Source organism: Corvus brachyrhynchos, unplaced genomic scaffold (genome assembly GCF_000691975.1).
Source record: "Corvus brachyrhynchos isolate BGI_N302 unplaced genomic scaffold, ASM69197v1 scaffold147, whole genome shotgun sequence".
Lineage (NCBI taxonomy): Eukaryota > Metazoa > Chordata > Aves > Passeriformes > Corvidae > Corvus > Corvus brachyrhynchos.
Genome location: NW_008239105.1, coordinates 593467 through 602984, shown reverse-complemented (window position 1 = coordinate 602984; position 9518 = coordinate 593467).

Below are 9518 nucleotides of genomic sequence, written 5' to 3'. Positions count from 1 at the left end.
ATCTTGCACAATAAATTAACAGGTATTGGTTGCTTAGTAACTATAACCTCTTGGTGATTTATTAGGAGTAAAGTGCTGGGAGAAAATAGCTGAATATTCTAGTTTTCAATATATTTGGGACCATTTCTTTGCAGGTTTATATTGTGTGCTCACAGCATGTACACCTTTTCTCATTTGTGCAGACATTGATGCTTTCTTATCCCACTGTGACAGCTGTGCATCATTCTACACCACTTGCATGAGTAAGCTCCTATTTGTGCTCATACAGGTACATTTTTCTGCAACTCTCTAGAACTCTCTGAAAATATATCCTGTGAAGTAGATGAATGTGTAAGAGTAAGTAGAATGTGGGTCTTTGAAATGTTAATTTTTTATTTAAAATTTCTGAGAGACAAGAGAAAGATGGTCAAAATTCTGTCTCCCTACCTGTATTAAGTGATAACTCCTGTTAGTAAAAAACTTATCAAGTAATAGATTTTCAGCTTGTAGGTCTTTTGAAGTAAAACAACAACTGTATGCTATGTGTTGCCAATGTATTTTGCTTTCTCATCTACATAGCTTACAATAGCAGCCAGCAGGACTGTATGAACACAGCTACAAAGAGAAGATTAAACAGAAGCAAGCAGCTAAACACAACACTAGAATTCCTGTCAAATTAATAAATAACTAGTTCATTAAACCAGAGAGTCAAATTAGAAAACTGGCCATTTGTGCTTGTAGACACACTGTAGTTAGAGTAATTGGGACCAGCTGTTGTACTGTTTTGCTCCTGGAAGCGATCCAACACTATTTGAAGGCAATGTCAAAACATGGAGGCAGGCTGCAGAGTGATGATAGTGCTTCCTCCTCCACACTTCCAGCCTTCTTTTCCTCAAGCAGTTTTTCTGACAGCCACGATGACTCAAGCTCCATCCAGCTCATCTAGCAATAATAACCTAGCTGGAATGATTGCACCCAGAATTAGTTGGTGAAAAGCGCATAATTGAAATCTCACCCAGTAATCCATTATGGAGAGAGTTTTACCATCCCAAAACATACACACACTTTTTTATGTTATTACATAAGGATTAAGAAAAACCTTTAACTAGATTGAAAAAGAAAAATAAAAAGTAAGGGTTTTAATAACATTCTGTCCAAATTTCTAGTCCCGAATGTTTTCCATAGGGAAGAAAAAACAATTGCAAAATCTCATTTTTAAACTTGGAAATTTCGATGTTATTGCACAGCAAAGTAAAAGAGCTTACATAAATGAAAGCTATAAAGAGTTCTGCAAGAGTGTCTGAAAAAGACTACACATTAAGTAATCTTTTATTCCATTACACATATTTGGGTCAAAAAAAAAGGATTTAAGAAAAATATTGCAAATACAGTATTATCTATACATTTGTGAATTAAATTCTCATTTTGAAACAAGCAAATCTAAGTAGTAAAAGTGAAAATGTTATGTTGTTTACATGCTCCATGTAAATTTACAATATACAATTTTCTATCATTTGTAAAAGTATTCTTGTTTGAGATTAAAAAATCCAGTTTGATAGAATTAGAGATCTGTGCCATTTTAACTGAGACTCAAACATGTAAGGAACTTCAAGTATCTTAATGCTACAATTTGTTGTTAATATGTTGCAGAGAGAGGACAGTAAGTCCCTGACTCCCTACTTTTTCACCTGCCTTGAGCTACAGATTATGATACTTAAGTTGTTGACATTTTTCTACTTTTTAAAGGACTGGAATGGAATGAAAGCGTCCAGAAGAGAGGCATATCTTGGAGAGGAATGGGGGAATAAATAAATACAACTAAATCCCAAAACAAATATACTGAGCCTTAAAAAAATTTCAAAATAAAAAAAAAAGACCAGAAAAGGTATGTGTGCATTGACGGTCTTTTTCCCCCTTGATGGAAAAGATTTTTTATTTTTCAGCTTATTGTGAAACTTTTTAAGTGGCATCCCTGTCTGTTCTGCTGACTGCTTTTCCTCTCTTACATTAGTTTGCAGCAGATAATCAGAGGAGATGGACATACCAGCTCTAGGCCATAACACATGATGATATGTTCTACAAAGACTCATCTTCTATCCCTCAAACCAGAATATGGGCACGCTGACACAGAGCTGTACAACACCCGAGCTGTTTATTGCTATTTAAAATCTGTAATTGCTACTTCAGGCCTTACACAGCTTTGAGAAATCAGGCTCGTATCTCCTTGGCAGAGCACTGTGTCCCCTGGATGTGCCAGCTAGTGTTAGTCCTAGCTTGGGGATCGCTACTGCCAAGGTGGTGTACAACTGTATACACTCATATATTTATGGAAAACTTATTGCTGCAGAAAGCAGCAATCTGCTGTATAAATATTTCACTGCTTATCTAGGGAGGCATAAAATAATCTTGACTACAAATTAAACCTCTGTTATTCCTTTTGTCTTCTAAATTAAATTTCTGAGGACAGCTAAAACAGATTTTTCCTTGATTAGGGATTCCAAATTCTCCATAATTTAAGACACTCTCTTCTGAGTAGATCAAAACTCACACAACAAAAAAAAAGAGGCAGCATTATTACCTCTGTGGCTGTCGGCCACAGTCTGTTGCCAGTGTTGTGCTCAGTCATATGTGAGGGTCACCACACCTTTTGAATGAAAAGCTTTAGGCATAAACAAACTTTAAAAAAAATGAAGGTAAATTATTAAAATTATATTTATCAACCATGTAAGTAAACCCCCAGTCACTGCCAAAGTTGTTTTTCCTCACCAAAAGTAATCTCAGGATTATAATCTGAAATACATACCAAGGATGAACACTAAATACATTACTACAGCTGTGTAACATGCTAATTCAGAGCAAACATCTCACTGACATTACAATCAAACTTCCAAATTCCTTGGTTCTTTCATCTCAGAATATAAGCACGAAAATAACACAACTGAATATGTAACACTAAAACATTTCCTTTGTTGTAAATGTAAATAAAACTCAAGAGCAATCAAACTTTAAAAGGTAACATTAAAATGTCTCAGGCCATATAAATCACCAGACAAGTAAAAGTAGATATATTCATCCCTTCATAACAAGGTGAATTACATGTGACAAGTCACAGAACTGCTGTGCCAATATCACCTGCCCAATTTCAAAGAGAAACATCACAATGTTCCAAGAGCAAGTCAAGAAACAAATTGCAAGTCAGAGATCACCAAAGGAACCCTGACACTTTCTCTCCAGAAAGAATAAAATTACCAATCCTTTATTAAGCTCCAAATACACTGTTTTCTAGAATGACTTGGCCACATTATGCTTTTCTGAAAACCAGATCTCTTTTCCTCACTCTCTTCTGACCATCTTTTAGAGAAGAGTCATCCCTCTCTTGCTGTTGTGAAATACCTTGCATGTGAGACACGTGGCTGTGAAAGATTCTCATATAAACTCTTGGAAACTTGAGCAATAACAAAAAAGTGTTTAAATCCTTGCATTTAGTTATGTACTGCAGTAGCATTATGCCCTGATTTCCAGTTGTTTTCAAATCATTAGACAGCGCTTTGGTGAGATCTTTTTCATGTGGAGAAAAACACTTTCAAGGAACTTTTGAGGAACCTCCAGCCCTGGCCCTGATAGCTCAGTCTTGCTTAGTTCTGTACGGCAAAATTATCTCTGCAGAGGTAACTGCAACCTGGTTCTTAAAATTCTTCAGTGTGCTGCATTTTCAAAAGCTGGCTTCTAAAAATTATAGAGGTTTTTAGAGGGGGGGTTTGGTGCTTTTTTTCAGTTTCAGTAAACACTATACCACTACTAAAGAGTAGACAAAATACGGACAGATTAATTATGTACTTTGAGCATGAAGATGGCTTTGTCCTGTCAGATTCATTTGCCTTCTGGAAAGTAGAACAATGTAAGGAGGTCCTGTATTCATTTCTTCTGTACCATTGACAGTGGAAGGCACAGGACTTACGTTGAAAAAGCTCAAACATACATACCTGGATTACAAAACAGGAGGATCTCTTATGTGTGAACTAGTATCCTAATCTCTCAAGTGACAGCCTCTGCTTCAAATTTTCCCCAACACTTTAAAGTAGAGAAATTCCTGTCTGTCTTTATACCCAGGTTTTGATTAATAAGGATCTTAAACTGTTGATGATTTTAGACCTAGACACTAATTATTTTTTAGAAACAGAAGACAACCAATTTTGATAAACAGAAGATGTTTGTTTCACTCTGGAAATGAGACAACCAATTTGGGCATATGTTGCAGAATAGTGAAGCCAGTGGTACTTTCCTACCTCAATCAGAAAAAAAATAGCATAGTCAAAACAACTGTTCTGCCGGTTTCTGGAAGAAGATTTTTGAAATATGTCTCTTTACAAGAATCTCTGTGTGTTTTTCAAGATTTAGAAGCTGCAAGTTCAGGAAGATTCCCATACGCAAATCTTAAAAGACGTATAAGTTTATAATTCCCTCCACTCTCCCCCCAGACTTTTTTTTTTCATAAATTCTTGCATCAATTCTATTATCTGAGCCCATGTTTCTTTGCCTAATGTCTATTCAAGTGTATGGTGAAATGTCCAGCAAAGCAACCAGCTATTCCCCTTGGGTTTATGAAGGATTTTTCTTTCCATAAGCATAGATTGGATCTTCTGTGACTTTAGGAGTCATACTGGCATTCAGACCCTCAGCTGCTCTAGGCACTGGCACCAGACACCTGTGCCTCATTATCTCTCCCCAATGTTTTCCCTTGCACCCCATTCTCTACCCTTTAAAGGCAGCACCCAAAGGTAGTCTGGGGAGGTTTTTCCGTTGAACCACCAGGATGGGCCTTGCCCCCAGACTGTGGGCCCAACCACCCTCCTGGCACAGCCTCAGGAAGAGGCAATCTGCCAAGATTTGAGGGGCTGCCCCACTCACCTTTGCTCCTCTATTCTTTGCCTGCATGGATGAGAACCTTTTGTCACACAACTTAACAATTATTTTGTGAAGAAGGGAAGAGTTTGTGAGAGAAATCCAATTACCAGGATATGATTAGGTTTTTCAGATAGATTCATTAGAGGATTGAACAACCATAAAGTTATTCCACGTGGAAGTCAAATAATGTATCAGTTAAGCTAGCCAAGCAAAAGATTCTGCTGAAGCTGAATCTGAGCATACCAAAATAAAGTGAATTTCTATGACACTGCATACCCTCTGAGCCATGAAAGTAATCTCATTGCAAGGTATTCGTAATCATTTCTGGACACTGTTAAATTTTGTAGAAAGCAAATTAGTTACAGTTATAGAAAAAAATTTGAAATGTCAACAATGGAATCTTTTTGTTGATTGCAAAAGACATTTTCCATCTGGTCCCAAGCATGAAAATATCCTGAAGTGACCTGCATATGCCAGAGCTCAGCTGAACGAAATGATAATGTAATCCTGCAAAAGTCTCCAAACAGGGGAAAGCCTTTTCATTTAGGACTAGTTCCTTCTTCCATTGAAGACAAAGCAGAACTTTGATTGACTCAGCAGGACAGGTCTCAAAGACATCCAGTAAAACTGCTTATGGTATGCAGACAGAGACACAGAGGAACTCTGGGGACAAATTATACTTGAGGCAAACATTTGGCATAGATAAAGAAATCTAGAATAGCATTCCATCCCATTGATATCTGGAGTTCACAGTCAGAATTCAGCTAAGATGATATAGTGCACTGAAACTGTATGAGCTGCAGTTAATGAAAAGGATTGTTTCCCATTTGCAGGGAGACTGAGTAAGAGTTACAAAGTGGTTGGAATCTTAATGATACACATTTTCCCCCCTCTTTATAGCTTACATTATGTGAAATCACATTGCCTCCTACAATATGCACACAGTTAAACCCAGTTAAAGTAAGTCTTACAAAAATGATCATAAGCACACTTATGGGTGTCCAAATTGATCTTGTAATGGACATGAAAAACTTCCCATCAGCTGCTGCACAAGTGTACTGAGGCAGGGGTTAAATTAGCCTTAATAAGATAACAGAGAATATTTTTAGATATTAAAATGAGAAAATTAACTGTCATAAATAGTAAGGCCATAAATCTCACTGTAATAGTGATGTAGTGAGCTACAGTAATTTCTTCATTTTTTCATTTTAGGTCATATTTTGAATAAGATTTGACATTTTTCAGCTCTAGATGAAAATATTACTGATTTCTCTGCCCATGTCCAATTTTTCCAATTTGTTATTTTCCAAGTGTTTCATAGATCTGCATAGAGGACACAGCAGATGGTTTAGAACACAGTGCTTCTAAACAGGAAGAGACAGTAGATTTCTTCCCATCATCAGCAATGAATTATTATTTTCAAAGTATACTAAACCACAGATGTGCGTTTGATATACGTTTGAATGAGGTATTTTCTTCAGAACTATTTTCTGCTGAACTTGAAGTACTACATTCCATATTTCTAAATATAGTTCTTTTCCGAAGTTATATTAGAAACTCTATGTTCAGAAGCTGCAGCGCCTGTAGTTTCATAGACTAACTCTACACTGCTGAAGGCTGTATCACACCAAAATGACATTAATTGTCTACATGTACTCAACTAAAGAAACAAGAGCCAATCAAACCTGCTGACCACTCAGATGAGAAAGGAATATGTAAAATGTAAAATGAAGTGACTATCAAAATATTCATCTCAGCTATTACGCCATTACTTTAACAAATTGCTAATTGCTGTGTAATAAACCATCCCTCCAGGCTTAGACTTTGGAAGGATGTGGGATATGTTCACATTGTCCTGGGGTAAAAAGAGACACAACAGCCTCTGGCTTAATCAGCCTCTCATGTTTAGGAAGAAGGAGCAGGGGAAAATCAGAAGTGTTTTTTGGAGTACTGCTCTTTGGAATCAATCATATTTCCATATACATGGGCTGACACATGGAAAGGCACAATAAAATCCACTTCTCCTACATTTTTTTTTGGGAACAATCCAAGTATTTGACATTGCCAACACTCATGTCAAGTTCCAGTGCTAAAGGTCCTGGTAATTCTTCCATAGCTGTGTGAAGTGAGAGTTTTTCCTCCCTTCAGAGTCGGTCACAGTTAAGTTCTAAATTCATAACTGGAACATAATTCACACAGCAATTTACATGCACCAAGAGATTATGTGGCCTCACGCTGGAATGCTGCACCACAAAGGAAGTTTCTATAGTTATTTAAAGCAAGCAAGCCTTTCCCCAGCTATTAAAGAAATTTAATCTTCTTATCCTTATATGGAAGTCTTTGTTTATATATAAAAAAATCCCCTTGCAACATCCTATCCCTTCACTATTAAGTTTTCTGCTCTTTTCTGGTTTGGCAAAGAAATTGTGAAAGAATGTGAAAAACTTTTATTAGGTGTTTATTATCAATTACCAGATAATGAAAACCAGCAAAGTCAATGGAAAAAAGTTATTCATGGATTTGGTCTAGATTTTCCTTTTCCCATGGGAAAACCTGTAAGAGAAGGACAAAGGGGAAGCAATCTGCGAGGTTTCTCAGATGGTTCCAGTGAGGCTGACAGATGAACAGAGTTATTTTCCACTTCCTTCCCTCACTGAACAGTCAGGGAATCTGACCCCTGTATCTTGTAAGCTGACACAGAGAATCAGGTGTATTTTTCAGCAGAATTAGTTCAAGCTTACAGGGCTTCCTCCACTGGCTGCTCAGGAAGACCAAAGCACAAGGCAAGGCTGGCTACCAGTGCCACAGGCAGGCTGGCTACCAGTGCCAGGAGAGCCTCCTGGTTCTTGTTAAATTCCCTCTTTGGCAAGTGGGCAAGAAGGGTGTTAACTGGGAAAGACCTGCATAGATTAATAACTCTGTCCCAAAAAAGCTTCCTTGTAATACTTTTATCTTGGTTTCTCAGTGAATTTGAGAGATAGACAGCAAGTTATGAAATCTGAATCTCTCTTGGATGTTTTGCTAGGAGTTGTCCTAAATACTGTGTTTGTGAACAGACAGTGCCCTAAACCAGTGTTCCCTTCACTATAAAGACAAACACAGCAAAAAGAATTTGGCATCTCTTCCACAAGAACAAATGACACCCTTCAAATACATCTCTTTTTTTCATGTAGCTCATCTTGGATATTCCTCTGATACTCCAGCACAATTCCAAGGAGAAATACTCCTTCTGTGAAGAAGAAAAGATATCCTATTTATAATAAAATTCTCATATAGAAAAATACCCCCCAAAAAAGCCACAGTAACTATTATCCCAAAGTGCTTGGGAATGGCCGCATGGCTACAGGTGCATAATCGGGATGTGTACAACACTAAAGCTGATACAAACAATAATCTCTTTCATCAGAAAGATTCACCTTTGGTCCTTTGAGTTTCTCATACTAAATATTTATAATTCAAGGAGCCTGCTTAAGACATTAATGTGTTTTGGAGTTCTATGTAGCATGGAACAAGAAGCAGAGAAACCGGTACTTGAGAAAGATCAAGCTTAGTTGACATAAACGCCTTTATAGACACAGAATGTTAAATCAGCCACTAATTGTTAGGCACGCCAAGGCAGGAAATAGCAATGTGGATTTATTATTACATTGTATGGATTTTTTATTTCACATACCAAGGATTGAGCACAGCTGAGATCCCCAATTTGAAAATATCTAGAAGGCATATTTTACTTCCCAAGTGTTTTAATATGGGCAATAAAAATTTTGTCTTGATAGGCAAATGGTATTTTATTTTTATAAAGGCCAAGAGGCCTTTCTTATCATATCCATATCCAACGTTATTGCCCTAGGGATGAAGGGTCACAAGCCATCACTAAAAACAAAATATCATCCCAAACATCTATGATCTTCAAGTCATTTAGAAGAGATCATTATGTTTCCCTAGCTGTAATAATATAAGCTACATTGTTGGGGTTTTTACCCTTTATTCCAGTCTCTGCAGATCAGAAAACTTAGTTCTCTGCTGTGCTTCATGGCCTGACCAACTATTTATGAACATCAGCAGAAATAAACTACTTCTAGGCTTTTGGAAAACTGACCTGATATCAGTTTAATAGAGAAGACTGATCTCATTAAGCCAAGATTTTCTTCTGCCACCCCACTCAGGAAGGAAGGAGATCCCTTTGCCAATTTCTGTCAGCTATGGCTGGCTACTGTTCCACTGGATATTTGGATTGCAAGAAAGATCATTTAATTATCATCTAATGAGAGCTGAATGATAATAAGAAAGAAAAGAAAAGCAGGTGGGGGAAAAGCAAGGCAATTATGTGGTTGTAGGTGGGTGCTGCATTACCATGAAAGGCTAAAAGTACCAGGCTTGTGAGGAAGTGGTGGGAATCCCAGCCATGGTGGGTGGTATAGGAAAGCAGGAAATACAGAGAACCAGAGCTGTGGTGGGAGGCCAGCACGTGGGTTGGTGGGATCAAAGGCACTTGGTTCCTACAGCAAGTGCCTGACAGGAAGCAACTGGGGCTGGGAACACCACTGGAGGAAGGTTGCTTACAGTAACAAGTGTGCTTTGGCGACAAAGGAATTGTTCCATGGTTCTTGGTGAGCCTCTGGTTCTTGCCTAGG